Below are 15,157 nucleotides of genomic sequence, written 5' to 3'. Positions count from 1 at the left end.
AGACGCGCGCGCTGACCATTGAATGGTTTTTAAGCTCTTATTTCGGCCAGCACATTATTTTGGAAACAATCAAAAAGTTATAATACTTCCCATATAACAATTTTGTTGAAATTTGGTTAGCTTACGTAAACATTTATATTTTACTGAACCTAATTAAAATTTAGTTTGAGCAATTTTGATGGTCAGAATTTGAGTTATCAACGAATTTATACCTATTTTGTCATTTTTAGACCTCTTAATCAAGGCCAATCTCTCCCAACTAAATTAGTTTCGGTAGTTAAGTATGATTGGAAGGTTCTGACAAATTTTCAGCATGATTCATGTTCAGGAACCGAAGATATGACAGAATAATACGACAAAAATCAACGAATTTCGTCAAATTACGCGACTTTTACACCTAATTTTGCTCCAAAAGCCGCGCACCATCAAATATGGCACCTAGGCGAAACTCACTGATCATTCCAAAAAGGTATAATAAATTTGGTACTGTGAAAATTCTCACAGTCTTTAGAAAACGATGGTACAAAAATTTTGAAAATCCGAGCAAGTTTATTTTTATCGTGCACCGCCTATTAATAACAACGTACCCGACACAATTATCTTCATGATGGTTTACTGGGCCGCGCTCAGCCTGTCATTCCGCCTATATATAATTTATTATATACGCCTGATATACTAATCTGAGGTTCCCAGGTAACATGATAGTCTGATTGCATTTACATTAATACGTGATGATCACGCCGGACGAAAAGAATGTTAATTAATCACGCAGTGCTGTCGCCCTTAATATTCTAATATACGTACCCCCCCCCCCCCCATACTACAAGTACATATTATACCCCGGCCCTTTACTGGTCTCAAGGACTCATCGGAATTCGTTCGGCAGGTTTATTTTTAGTTCAACAGTCTAATTCAATGCAAAAGATGACACGGATAAGACATAGTTGTGTGGAGGTTTTTTTTAAATTGCATACCTTACTCGGGAATATTATAGCGGGTTAATTTATGACTGGGAAAATTAATGACCGGGAAAAATATGGCGGACTTTCCCAAAACCCGCCAAATTATCCCGGTCATGTATTTACCGGTGGCCGACCTTTCAAGTTTTTTTTTCAGAGGTCAACAAATTTTCAACCGAAATTTCTGTTTTTGTTACTTGTTAAAGAAGTTATTTCAATTTACAGTTATTGATATTACTCAGAAATAGAAAAAAAGACACGTCTATTTAAAGGAAAATAAATCTAAGCAATAATAAGTCAAAACTCATTAAAGCTTATTCTCATTCTCATTATCGCTAATGTCCCCGCCTTGTGATTTCCAATCATTATAATTTTTCCTTGAAAGCTATCAACTGATCTGAAAAATATGTAACTGCAATCTATTAAAAATCAATTGAGCAATACATGATTCGTATTGCAGAGGGAGGGGGGGGGGGGGGGGGGGGCGGGATCCTAGCCTAATTTAATTATTTTATCTCTGCAGAATCAGGGGGATCAGGATAATTGCCTTACTGTTTGAAAGTCTACACCGCACATACGCGCTGACACACGCTCTGACTTACGCTCGGGACAATACGCTCTGGACACATCTCGCTCTGACATACGCTCTGACATACGCCCGGACACACGCATTCTGACATACGCTATGAATACGCTCTGACACACGCTTCTGACATAACGCCCGGACACACATTCTGACCAACGCTTGAAACCGCTCTGACCACCACGCTCTGACCCACGGCCTCTGACACACCGCTTGACATTACGCCCGGACTCACGCTCTGACATACGCTCTGACACATGGTCTGACACATGGTCTGACACACGCTCTGATAATACGCTCTGACACACGCTCGGAAACATCAACGACTCGGACCACACAGTCGCGGTCTGACAAACTCGTCGGGACACACGGTCACCCAGAATTACGCTCTGGACACACGCTCTGACCATTCGCTTTGATACACGCTCTGACATTTAACACGGACACACGCTCTGACACACGCCTGAAATACGCTCTGACACCGGTTCGGACACACGCATACGGACACCACGGCCAGACTTACGACTCTGGACACACGCTCTGACAATACGACTCTGACACACGCTCGCTTACTCGGACTAAACACTCGGACACACCGGTCTGACCACGCTGGACATACCTCTGACTCACGCTCTGAAATACGCTTGGGCAAACGGTCTGGAACATACGCTCGGACATAACACTCGGACACACGCTATGAAATTAACGCTGGACACACGGTCGGACACACGGTCCTGACCAAACGCTCTGACAACACGCTCGGACACACGCTCTGAAACTGCTCTGACACCGCTCTGCAGCAGCAACTGCAGATTCCACCACAGTCATGGGATTAAGGATATTGCATTAATCGTTTTCTTGTTATTATTCATAAACCAGAAAAAAACCAAAAAATGTTAAAAGAGGCAAATCAAGAAAAAACAAAAAAAAACAAAATCCAAAAAAATTACTTTATAATGCTGTTGTTCCTTTTTACAGCATTCATTATTCGATCATTTTTTCGATATCAAAAAGCCCCCAATGAGCTTGTTTCACTTGGTTATAAATTTATGTGTTTCTATAGAACTTCACGAATTATTTTATAAATAAAATAAGATTAATTCTTTTAAAATACATTATTAATTTCTGGTTACTACTTACTACCACCAGGGCACCACTGGTTCGAGGGAATTTGTTCAAATCGAAAAATATTAGAGTTATTTATTTCAAAAGAAGGTCATGTTTACTTTTATGTGATAGTTTGGATAGTCGGAACGAGCTAAATTTTATTTGAATTGTGTTTGGCATTCGTAATTCACGTTTGTCCTGAACAAATTACAAAGTTGTCTAGCTTCTTCGTATGGCGGAATACGAAGAATAACGAGTTAATTCATTACGTGTGATCAGGTGATTGGCTTACCTAATCAAGTGATAGGTCACCCCGTTAACAAACCCATTATACCATTTTGAGATTCGTTAAGGATGCACAATTAAGGTGTTCGTGTCACGTGTCACATAATTCCGCTCCTACTAAATCGCTCGCCCAAATGTTTAAGGGTGTGAAATTGATCTGGAATCGGGTATTTTTGGACGCTGCGCTGATCCGGAATCACCCACATGACAGTTAGGGGAAAATTGCTTCACGGAAGAAGTTATGGGCAAAAAAACGTTTTGGTAACGTGAACAGCCTGAAGGTAGTAAAACTGGAATTCGATGTTTTAGGGCTCGGATTCAGGGTTAGGGTTGCGGTTGGGGGGCCACCATAAAAATAAACTTGCTAGGATTTGAACATTTTTAGTACTATTGGTTTTTCTAGTTACTGTCGAGAATTTTCTCATACCATATTTGTCCATACTTTTGGAAAGATCAGTGAGTTTCGCCTAGGTGCCATATTTGATGGTGAGCGGCTTTTGGAGCAACAATTAGCTGTAAAAACTCGCGTCTAATCTTTGACCAAATTTGACACAAATCGTTGATTTTTGTCGTATTTATTTGGGATATATCTTCAGTTCCTTAAAATGAGAACATTCTGAAATTGGCGCGACCTTCCAATAGGGCTTTTCCACAACTGTCTGACAACATTTGGTGGAATATAGGAGTTGATAAAGTGATCAAATTGGGGTACAAAAACTCTGCTTTTAGCTGGTAACATACTGTCTGATGGTTGGAAATGGATATTGCTTTACTTTTGGACACTTCCTTGTAAGTCTATGAGTTAAGTTACCAATTTTGCTGCTTCGGATGGTTGGGAAGGGATACTTAATATCTATTTGTTTGAAGAAAATTGTGCTGGCCAAAATTAGCGCTAAAAATCCATCCTACAGTCGGCAACACCGCGCGGGCTTTTTTGTCGATGGCGCACTACCTAGTTTTGGTAAGGGCTTTATCCGTTATGGTTAGCTTCGGGGTTATGGTTAGGGTTAAGGGTGTGGGATTGGGGATTTTAATAAAACCGTTTAGTAAAACCGTTTTGTACGGCTGCAAAACCATAAAAACCAAATTCACGTGAAAACTTTCAGATCAGGATGCAACATTTAATAACTACGTCTCTGAATACAATATAGCCATAGGTGTTTTATTTAGGATGGCGCTGGGAGAATTGTCAAATTTTGACGACGGGATCCTCGAACCAGAAAGGTACAGTATGCCATCTGATAAGCAACAGCTCTCAAATATAAAACACGGCGGAGCTATTATAGGCCAACACATGACCACTGAATTTTGGCCCCACCCCTTTACAAACTATATAACCTACCAGGACGCGCGCCGGAGTTTGGACAAATATTTTTACGGAGTATTTTGCATTGTTAAGGTCGGGCCGGCGGCGCGCTACTTCGTAGCACTTGCCGTCTGGTAAACATTTGCCGTCGGGTACATTCGAGAGAAAGCGGCGCGCGCTACTTCGGAAGACATTTAGACGAGTAATATCGTCAAACGAGTATGGGAGTATCCCCGTTAAAGCTACAATCCTTGTCATACTTGATAACTGCATTACGTTGTAGAACCGCCGAGCACGATAAGTGCGCGGCTCCCCCTGTATCAGTAGGAAATCCACTGTATTAAACACTATTTATTAAGATATTAAAAACACTTATGCTATAGTGAAACGTCGGATGGGGGCCGGTCCACGACCATGATATCAAAACAAATCCGCAACCAATTCACAATTAGTCTAGTCAGTTTAATAAATGGCATGTGACAAGATTAAAGTGGTGCACAAAACTTTAGCTTTGATTTCAGGTTCGCGGAGAAATCTCTGAGCTCACAGTTGCGACGCGGATGATAGGTGTTACTCGTTTAAATTTTTTGGAAAGTTAGTGCGCCAGTTGGCCAGCTCAGTCCCATCAAACGATCAAAACGATTAAATATTAAATGGAACAAAAACACAGCAAAAACAAAAACGCTTGACGAAACAAAATTCTTAATTGTTACATCCATATCATATTTTTGCCAAATTTTTGTCCGTTTTAAATAAAAAATATGAAAAGTTCTGATTCACAAATTTTACAGATTTGGAGATTTGATGGTATTTTCTACCACATAGACCAAGTTGACTTAGTTAATTGATTGATGGTATGAAACCGAATTGAGTGTACTGGAAGTCAAAAATCGTCTGAATAAAAATTGAAAAATTCATAACCACATTGCACATTACTATTACTGTCAACTTCTGTCCCAATTTTCAGTCTTTTTGAAGATGAAATTTCCAGGACAGAATTTTACAGTTTTGACTGAATTTCTTACCCGCAACCAATTACAAAATTAGTCAGTCACCTATAGATGGCATTTATGACACGATCGGGGTGCTGGAAAGTTTGATATCAGTCGAGGGAAGCTCACATCAGAAAGCTTAACAATTAACAAAACGAATAAATTTATATTTTCCCAATTTCTGTCCCATTTTCAAATATGGAAATGTACTCTTGAACACAAATTTGGAACTGTTGACAGATTGGATGGAATTTTTGCCCAGAGACCCAATTTAGTCACTTAATTGATGATGGTATGAAACCCAAATTGAGTACTGGAAGTTCAAAATTTGATAAAATTGAAAAAAACCATATTGTCCCAAATTCTTACCAATTTTTCAGTTTTTGAAAATGAAATTTCCAGGACCGAAATTTTTACAGTTTTTGACTGAATTTCTTTTCCCGCAACAATTAGTCAGTCACCTATACTTAAGAGGGCGTATGACACGATTGGGGTGCTGGAAGGTTGTATCAGTCGGAGGAAGCTCATCAAGTTAGTTAACGGGTGATACTCGTTAAAATATCTTGTTCCCTATATTAGTTCCAATATGTAGGGGACGTCGACGAATCCAACTCGGCGCGCGTTCCTGGTAGGTTTATAACCTAAAGCTTACAGTCACAGCAGAAAGCTTATACAAAACGAAAAATTCTATAATTCCAATTCTGTCCCATTTTTCAAAATATGTAAAATTTCTGAACACAAATTTTGAAGATTGGATGGACTTTTTGCCCAGAGAACAATTAGTCCGTTAATTGATGATGGTATTCATACCATCATACGCAACGTACAACATATTTGTCAACCCAATTAATGTCTGGAAAATTGTTGTAAGTTTATAAATATAACCTACAAAAGACGCAGTGCCGAGTTGGTTTTGTTTTTTAGCTCATCGAATGTAATAGAAAAATTTGAAAAGATATATTTACGAGTATGAGCTACTAACACGTTAATCATTTCTACGCCAACAAAATCAAACGAAAATTCTGCTGTCATGGTTAATAAATAAGCTTGATAAATTAATATAGCTATTAGTTTTAGAGATTTCCACATTGATGAAAAAATGCTCAAATAGATATGATCAACGAAATCTTTTGAAGTAATTTAAAAACATGAACATCAAACTTGGAAAACTCTATTAGTAATAAAATTGCAAAAAAGAACTGAATGATACTGCAAATTGCATACTATTGAGCATATTATAAAGTGTTCCTAATGGGCTTCATTTGATGTGCATCATTTTTTATCTCTAGTAATACCAAATAGCATTATAAAAATTGTGACAGCCATCTATATATTGGCCCTTCAATTAGTTTCAATTTAGTATTCGGAACGATTGTGTACGGAGCACTTCTTATATTTGAAATCCTACAATCGTTTGGAATGTCATCATAATGCATACGAAAAAACAATTTAACTTCAAATTCACATTTCAAATAATAACTAAATTCGTGATGGCCTCGTTAAAAACTATAAAACCGTTAAGGCCGTACCGGTCAATTGTCAATAACCTATGTTCCTATCAAGAATGGACTGTTCTAAGTACTAAATATTCGTATTTACAAAACAATAAACGAACGAAAAATTAAGATACGTGACCAATTGAAAAACAACCGAGTCTACCATGAAGAAATCATACATTAATTTGAACAAATGACCTCAAGATTGTGCCCTGCGGTGTAAAACTCATGATTCCTCTTTGACGAAGATCAGGGTGACGAGGGTAAGAGTGAGATAACACCGAGGCGCCACTGATAATGATGATGATGGACCGCTGATCAAGTGTCCCCTTCTTCGGTACAATCTCCACTGCTGCTTCCGGTAGGTTTTTCTGGGGAAAAGGGTGGTGTAGGTATGTCATTAGCAATTTCGAACAGCTTTATAACGCCTATTCTCACTGTAAATATACAGTATATGGTATTTTATTATTATAGGACGTATTTGAACCGAACCATTGCGTGAACGGACAATAATTTTGGACGGACATTAAAATGATTGCTAGGCACCTCTAGCGTCAATTAATCTCTCCGTTAAACATACAGTCCACTGAAGGCCCCCCACAACGGAATACATCGACCTGAAGTTGGTTACAACCGTACGGGGACACCTTTTTCCCTTTTTGAACAATCTCGAGATCGACTGTAGAGTGTTTAGCATGCTCCGGCTATACAGTTCGCACAATGTTAGGGGCAAAAATTTGAGAGCTATTACTCATAGTTCTACTGGAACCCCACAGGGCTTAATTTAAAATCTTTTAGTAGAGATCTGTCATTAAATGCCTTTACCCAATGCCCACCTCTATATCTATTTATATAATGATGTAGTTTTACGAAGACATTTCAAGCCTTAATTGTGTGTTTCCCTTCGTGTCCAAAAGCATTATATGCCCTATTATATGCCCTAATTATTTAGGTAGGGCATGTACAGTGTTTTAAAATGAGCATATGTCGAAAATAATTAAATTAATATTTTGGAACAGAACAAAAATGTGTAGTCGCGTGGTCCGGTCATTTAGTGACGTAATGTTATCAAAGATTAGGAACTTGGTTTGAAATTGTTCGTATCAGTTTACTCAAATATTGGAATATTTTCGTTCAAACACTTGCATGAAAGCCTCTCCTAAACTTAATTTTCCATCATGTAACATTCCATTTTCTTTGGAGTATTTTGTTTTTGTGCTTAGCCGGATTGAATTTAGAAATAAATACTTTTCTGCTAATTTCAAGCTAATTTTCCCGGCCCAAATTATTGATGCATGGTGAATGGATCTACGTTGCTTTATATTATTTACAATATCTACATTGTATAAGTGCGTATATACATACAACAGCTAAACTGAACGTGATCGCCCAGAAGCCAAATACCTTGTTGTTTGATTTTTATTTCGTGAAAGGAGTTTACGTCTTCAATTAATATTGTACACGTTATTGAATGATTGGTTTTCTTTAAAGAAAAAACTAACAGTTGAAATTCATTACTTAAACCTTCATGCACGCAGAGAATCACAGGCTTTTTAGGGCACATGTTCAGTCCGAAATGAAGCCACAAACACCTTAAATTAACTCAGGGATGATACACTGGAAAATTCTGATGATATTCATATTTTTCAAAGGCTGATCTCGGACTGAGGGGATACGAGAAGTAACAGCAATTGTTTTCTGCCTGTTGTGTGGTCGCTATCTTTAGGTGCTACTTGGACGTGGATTTCAGATAAAGATCGTCTTACGACGGTTTAAATCAGTGATTCAGGACCCGTTGCACTGCAGGGGTAGGAAGCGGTTAACTTACTGCTAGGGGTAGGGAAGCGATTAACTACTGCTAGGGGGGTAGGGAAGCGGTTAAATAATGATAGGATAGGAAAAGCCGGGTTAACTACTGCTGGGGTAGGGAAGCAGTATTAACTACTGCTTGGGGTAGGGAAAGCGGTTAACTAATGATAGGGGTAGTAAGCGGTAATTACTGCTAGGGGTAGGGAAGCAGTTTACTACTGCCTTGGGTAAGGGAAGCGGTTAACTACTGATAGGGGTAGGTAAGCGGTTAATTTCTGATAGGGGTAGGAAGCAGTTTTATACTGCTAGGGTTAGGGAAAGCGATTAACTACTGCTAGGGGTAGGGAAAGCGGTTTAACTACTGATAGGGGTTAGGAAGCGTGTTAAACTACTGTAGGGGTAGGAAGAGTTTACTAATGCTTGGGGAGGGAAGCGGTTTAACTACTGATAGGGTAGGTAAGCGGTTAATTACTGCTAGGGGTTAGGGGGAAGCAGTTTACTACTGCTAGGGTAGGGAAGCGGTTAAACTACTGCTTAGGGTAGGGAAGCGGATAAACTATGCTAGGGTAGGGAACAGCGGGTTAACTCCTGCTAGGGGTAGGGAGCGGTTAACTACTGCTAGGGTAGGGGAAGCAGGTTTACTAATGCTTGGGTAGGGAAGCGGTTAAATACTGATAGGGGTAGGTAAGCGGTTAATTACTGTAGGGGTAGGGAAGCAGTTTACTACTTGCTTGGGCTAGGGAAGCGGTTAACTACTGGCTAGGGGTAGGGAAGCGGGTTAACTACTGCTAGGGGTAGGAAGCGGTTAACTAATGTTAGGGGTATGGAAGCGGTTAACTACTGTAAGGGGGTAGGAGGTGGTAAATTTACTCCGTACCTTCATTATTTGCTCCCGCTACGTGTACAATGGACATAAAATCAAAATCACTGCAATTTATCCCCACTGTGAATAGAGTTCAAAATGTAATGACAAGTTGCTTCAGAAAAACGAACGAGACGACAGTGGTTCGAAAAACCTAGTGGCACTCACTCTTCAGGAAAGAAAGTAATGAAACCTCAACCAAAAGGAGCGAGAAGTGTCCCCAGCATTAAATTGTACGACTTCTGAGAGATTCATATCGAATGAATTCCCTAAAACCACAATTCGAAGAGCCTCAAGGCTCAACCTCTGAAAGAAAAAAGACCAGTTGAGCAGGAAGATATCGAGAGTCGAGGTCGGGGGCAGAACTCAGGAATAACAAAGGATTGTTGATTTACAAGTGTTTTCTTCAGGAAGGGAGGGAGCACCATACCCGCATAAGCACAGAAGTGAGTTTGTAAATGAAAAAAACAGTTTCCAAAACTGATAAAACACCATGTTTTTTTAAACAGTATTTACTTGTTAAATTTGAGGGAAAGTTGTTTTAGATATTACTAAAACAATCCAGTCCGTTGCCAAGTCTTATTTTTTATAAAACTTCTACCATTCATTTCTGTACTCTCAGGTACTAGTATGAATCACGGTTATAAAACGAAAGAAGAAGCAGCGAGCCATGGTAACTCTCAGCTGTTGTAATAAGTTCAGGGTCAGAGTATACCAAGACGAGTAGATCCAGTTAAACTGTGTGTTGGAGGAGACCACCCTCTCAACGTAATTACCATGAAGGAGGAGAGGAGAGGAAAGGAAACCGAGTAAATTTACACAATATATACAGAGGGACCCAATGGGTGGCGGGGATCACGATATTTGAGAAAGACCAAGGCGACGGATGTACTTGGATACAGAAAGACAGTGGGGATGGGTGACAGTTCAAAAGTGATATTAAGCGAAGAGTGGTGATCAACTGATAAATTAATGGACACACGACCTCCTTAATTGTATATTAATATATATTTTCATTTTATAAAGAAAAATCATCGTTTAAAGTTTAAGTAAACAATGTTTCATTGACCCCACTGTGACCAACGTTCAGGACACAATTTCAAGTTCAGTTTTTATTTTAAAATTACAATGTGATTTATATTTATTTTAATTTTTATTCACCTTATTTAATGTCATATTATAATCTAAACATCTCAGAAACCAAAGGTAAAAATATATCTCACACAGTGAGCGTCTGGGGAAGATCTCTCTTTTCATCCTGTAACGTTTCTAACGACGTAGTTGGGGCGAACATCGCACTGCTCCGATTGGTGGGGTTACCGTTTTTAGCGTTTCGATCGTTAAACTGCTTTATTTCACTCCTGGTATTGTTAACAATAGGAATTCAGAAACAAAAAACATTTAAAAATATTGAAAAATTGTAAAACCTCTTCAACATTCTATAGTACAGTTTCGAATCCGTTCCTATCTAAGGCCTTTGTCCGGAAAAAAAATTCGCAACAAAGCAATTTTAATAATGAAATTTCTGATTAGTAATGGTGATGACAATGGACAGTTTTTGGGAGTTCCAAATAAGTTTGATTATTCTGATTTTGCGACCAAAAACTGCTCTATTTGTTTTATGCGGACTTATATAATAATGTTCCAGTCCGTAAATTCTTTGGTCAATGTTGATGGTTAAAAATAAAAAACGATTGCACAAAATTCTGCAATATAATTGCGAACAGTTTGGTTAGCAGGTTTCTTGAGTTGTAACAAACAAGCATCTTACCCGTCGTAGAGTGGGAAGGGTCGACTCTGACAGGAGCTCTACAGTCTGTGGTTCTGAATAAGGGTACCGATACGAGACCGGTCATGCAGACCGTAGTAGTTGCTCCATCCATCACTTGTAGGGTGTGGGGACACTAGGAACTCGTGTCCTACAAGGGGCACCGTGTTTAGTTTGATGAAACAAAATCTAACTTTTGGCTGATTTCGCCAGCTTTTATTTGACAATTGAAAGAGGAATAGAACAATTTTTTTTTTGTATTAAACAATTTTTTTCTTAACGTTCGTACTTTCGTAGCCCATACTTAGCCAAGTAAATACAAAAAATATTGGTGATTCGAAATCGAGATAAGTATACTAAAAGTATGCGATGATCGGATTTAAAGATTTATACGGACAGCAACAAACGAGTATTTGAGTTTTACATGGAAGATAACAATTCATCTCAGCGGACTTAAACATTAACCATTTGACCCTGAGGCTTATCGTGATAGGTCAAATCTCTAGGGTCTACAATGCAACTGTAGTAATACAGGAAGTAAATTATGGTATGCTTTCGGTGCTTTGTGTACCATTTAGCTATTGTGGTACGAGCAAACATGTGGTAGCCAGGCACGCACGATATGCAAACTTTTTACACTTGATATTTGGATTCTTGGTCTTTCTTGTTTCGTTGCGAGGTGTCAGAGTTTGATGGGAGGAAAGTATGGGTCCGATATTACTACATTTTGTTTCAAGCATTTAGAAAAATGTTGTCCAATATCCCATAGATTCCTGATCTTAAACAGGAAAAATATTTCCACAGGCAATTCGCATATTAACTAATCAAATACACTAGAATATTAAAAGATCACATGCACACAAAGATCCAAAAACACGCCCGCAATCCTGGAAACTGCAAAGACAGCCACTGAAATTTCCTGGCTAAACTAACCTTGCTTGTAAGGGTGGAAGTTGGGATGCGTTTCGTTGAGTTGTGTGAATACTTGGGACCTAGACCGATTAACTGATACGTAGTGAAACGTCCCCATACGATACGGGACCCCCATACACAACTGTGGGGAAAGAAAATAGTGATCAATAAACATTAAACATGTTAAACTTAAATATATCCATAAGCTACATGGTGTCTAATGAAGGCTTCATGAAATTTCCAATATGATGGAAACGTTTCACACGTTTAACACCAAATTCACAAAAACTATAAGATCTACATAAAGTCACATGAACATAGATTTGAACCACGTGACCTAGACATCGAACCACGGTGGACCTAGGACATGAACACGCGACCCTTCCCTCTCTGTGTTATAAGAGTCCAGACTGACGGCCAGCTTCAGAAACCCGTTCTTGTAAGATGACAGACATGTGCTGCCTGCTGTCGTTTATGGCTCTTACCTTGGACCAGTACTGTGGAGGCGGGGGTCGTCGGATACAACGTCGTGCTGAGAGTAGGGTGGTGAGGGTTTATTTGGGAATTATTTCACACCTCTTGTAAAGTACTCTCTCAAAATAGTACTCTGTCCCCAATCGCGCCCAACAAAGAGCAAATCAAAGATCAAACATTCAATTTTCATTTGACAATCGTCTTCAAAAAATGAGTTATAACCAAAAAACTTAAATGATTGCAAAAAACAGATTAAATTTACATTTTTAAGAGACAGTTTTACCTTGAAGTAGGATGTTAATCGTAGGGATATAATCGGATAGTTAGGGTAGTGGTAGTGTTTTCTAAAGAATAGGAAGTTAAACCACTGGATCCGCAAAGTGGAGACATCGCACTTGGCAACGTCACATGGCTGTCTCTGTCCGTTTGTAGACACTGTACGGAGGTTTCGTGGACAGGTTCTGGGAAACATCTGAGACAAGGGGACATTGATAATTATGTATGATAATCCTAACCGATTTATCCGGTGAGATTGTTAAATTGATTGTTGCTTTCTTGATGGAGGGCGATGATTCAACGGTGTTTTCACAAGTTCTCAAGTAAAGTGAGATATGTGAAACATGCACTGCTCCTCACGATCAGCAACACTAGACATGATGGTGGAGTCCTGTTGAATACTGGCAAGTTATATTTATATAAACTGCAGGATAATTTAGAGTTTAAATAACAGCAACTCAACATCGACACCTTTTATTATACACTTTTGTTCTATTCAAAATTAAGCTTTAGTATGCAGATGGATCGACATCAGGATGGAAGTGGAGCGATCAACAAATTATTCTTTAAAGTAGGTCCGCCATAATGTTGCGAATAATTTGGCACATTTCTAACCAGGTACACAATACTTTCCTCCTTAAAATTAATAACATCGGAGCCAAAATTTTCCCAAGATTAGATCGATGTTTTATGTAATTAACCACACGCTTTTCTATATTTGGTTAACTGTACAAAAAAACTGTGACATCAATCTTGGCGGCTGGACGCTTCCGGTATAACCGGGATAATTATTTAAAAATTGGCAATTTATACTAATTTGAACCCTGCAACATTTGATAACCGCTGGAGGCCGTGCTGAAATATAGCCACACGGAAAAAACAAATTCCTCCCAAAGTCCGCCTAAAAATTTAGCAAACCAGATGCCAGCCACGTAGCCATACTGTCGACATGGTGTGGTTTGTCTACACACGTCTAAGTGGGCCGAGGATGCGAAGTGTGCACCTGCAGGTACTTCACACCAATGGCTAGCAAGTAGTGCGAGAATAGATTGCAGAATTATACTTTGCTGTTATACTTTGATCTCTATCATGGAACATATATGGTAAGTTTGCTCCCTAAACAAACCAACCAAAACAACCAAAAAAAGGCAGATTTAGCTGGAATGCATGAGAATTAGAACGTACCGGCAGTAGTTGTGGTTGACCTCCTCCTCAAGGGTAATGAGACTCTGATGGGTCCATGACTCCACAAGAGTCCACCCTTCTAGTTCGGTTTATAAAAACCGTGTACAAGTCTCCTGAGATTTAAGGGACTGTGAGGGAGTGAGATCAAATCTTTTCTTTGGAGAATAAAACCCCAAAGAATTGTGTGTGGCACACCAACCGTACCAGCAGCAGTATCCGCTCGACTAGTTTAAGTTGAATCCTATTTAATCTTGAGCAAAGAAATAGTAAAAAATATCACCAGTAAAAACCTCGATACCGGGCTAATAGGGGAAAAACAAAAATGCACACGTGAATGATTAGAAAAAACCTGCGAAAAAATCAGGGAGAATAAGTTTTCACATTTTCCCAAAAAAGGTTATTTTAGTAACTTACAAACCTGGGCCTTTATACAGAGTTCTGTTGAGCGACTGTTAATCCGAATTACGGGCCAGGAGATGTCATGAGCATTACATCTCATGCTTGAAAGTACCGGGGTCGTTAGTTTATCTTATACAAGAAGATATATGACCGTTTCTTCAAACTTTAAAATATGCACTCATTTCACAGCAGTGTTCCAATCACTGATGCTTATTTGTAATGATTCAATTTCGTAATACAATCAGTTTGTTTTTTAGTTCGAATTATAAGCATATAAATGCTGATGCTCTAGTATAGTCACTGGTGGCTAAAAGTATGTACATTTTTAAAGTTTACCCTCTTAAATCTTAATACAGGGTGGTCCATATGTTAGTGTCCGATCCTTTATAATATATATTCTGTATAAATAGGTGCAAATACAATACCGATCGCTGAAATCATACATGATCTTAAGAACAAATCGACTTCTGATATTCAGTTTAACTTACATAAAGCTCTAGAAAGGAAGCAAGTGTCAGCATTACTGCTTCTTGACTTTTCCAAGGCGTTTGACCTAGTAGACAGTGAGATACTGCTACATAAGCTGGAGCACTATGGTGTAAGAGGCCTCAGCTTATCCTGGTTCGAGTCTTATCTAACTAACCGGAAACAGTATGTTCACGTCAACGGTTGCAGTTCAGAAAAAATGGGACTGGAACATGGAGTTCCTCAAGGGTCCATTATTTGTCCTATATTGTTCATTAT

The 15,157-nt window shown here is 38.9% G+C and overlaps 1 protein-coding gene across 1 annotated transcript in view; it reads left to right on the top strand.

Moving 5' to 3' along the window:
- LOC134821552 (low-density lipoprotein receptor-related protein 1B-like) overlaps positions 1-15,157 on the top strand; it is a 108,349-nt gene that overhangs the window by 26,107 nt on the left and 67,085 nt on the right. The gene's annotated exons all lie outside the window — the stretch shown is intronic.

The sequence above is a fragment of the Bolinopsis microptera genome, chromosome 10 (genome assembly GCF_026151205.1).
Source record: "Bolinopsis microptera isolate Bmic1 chromosome 10, MBARI_Bmic_1.0, whole genome shotgun sequence".
Taxonomy (NCBI): Eukaryota; Metazoa; Ctenophora; class Tentaculata; order Lobata; family Bolinopsidae; genus Bolinopsis; species Bolinopsis microptera.
Note: the sequence above shows the minus strand (reverse complement) of the source record. Positions and strands in the feature narration are given on the sequence as shown.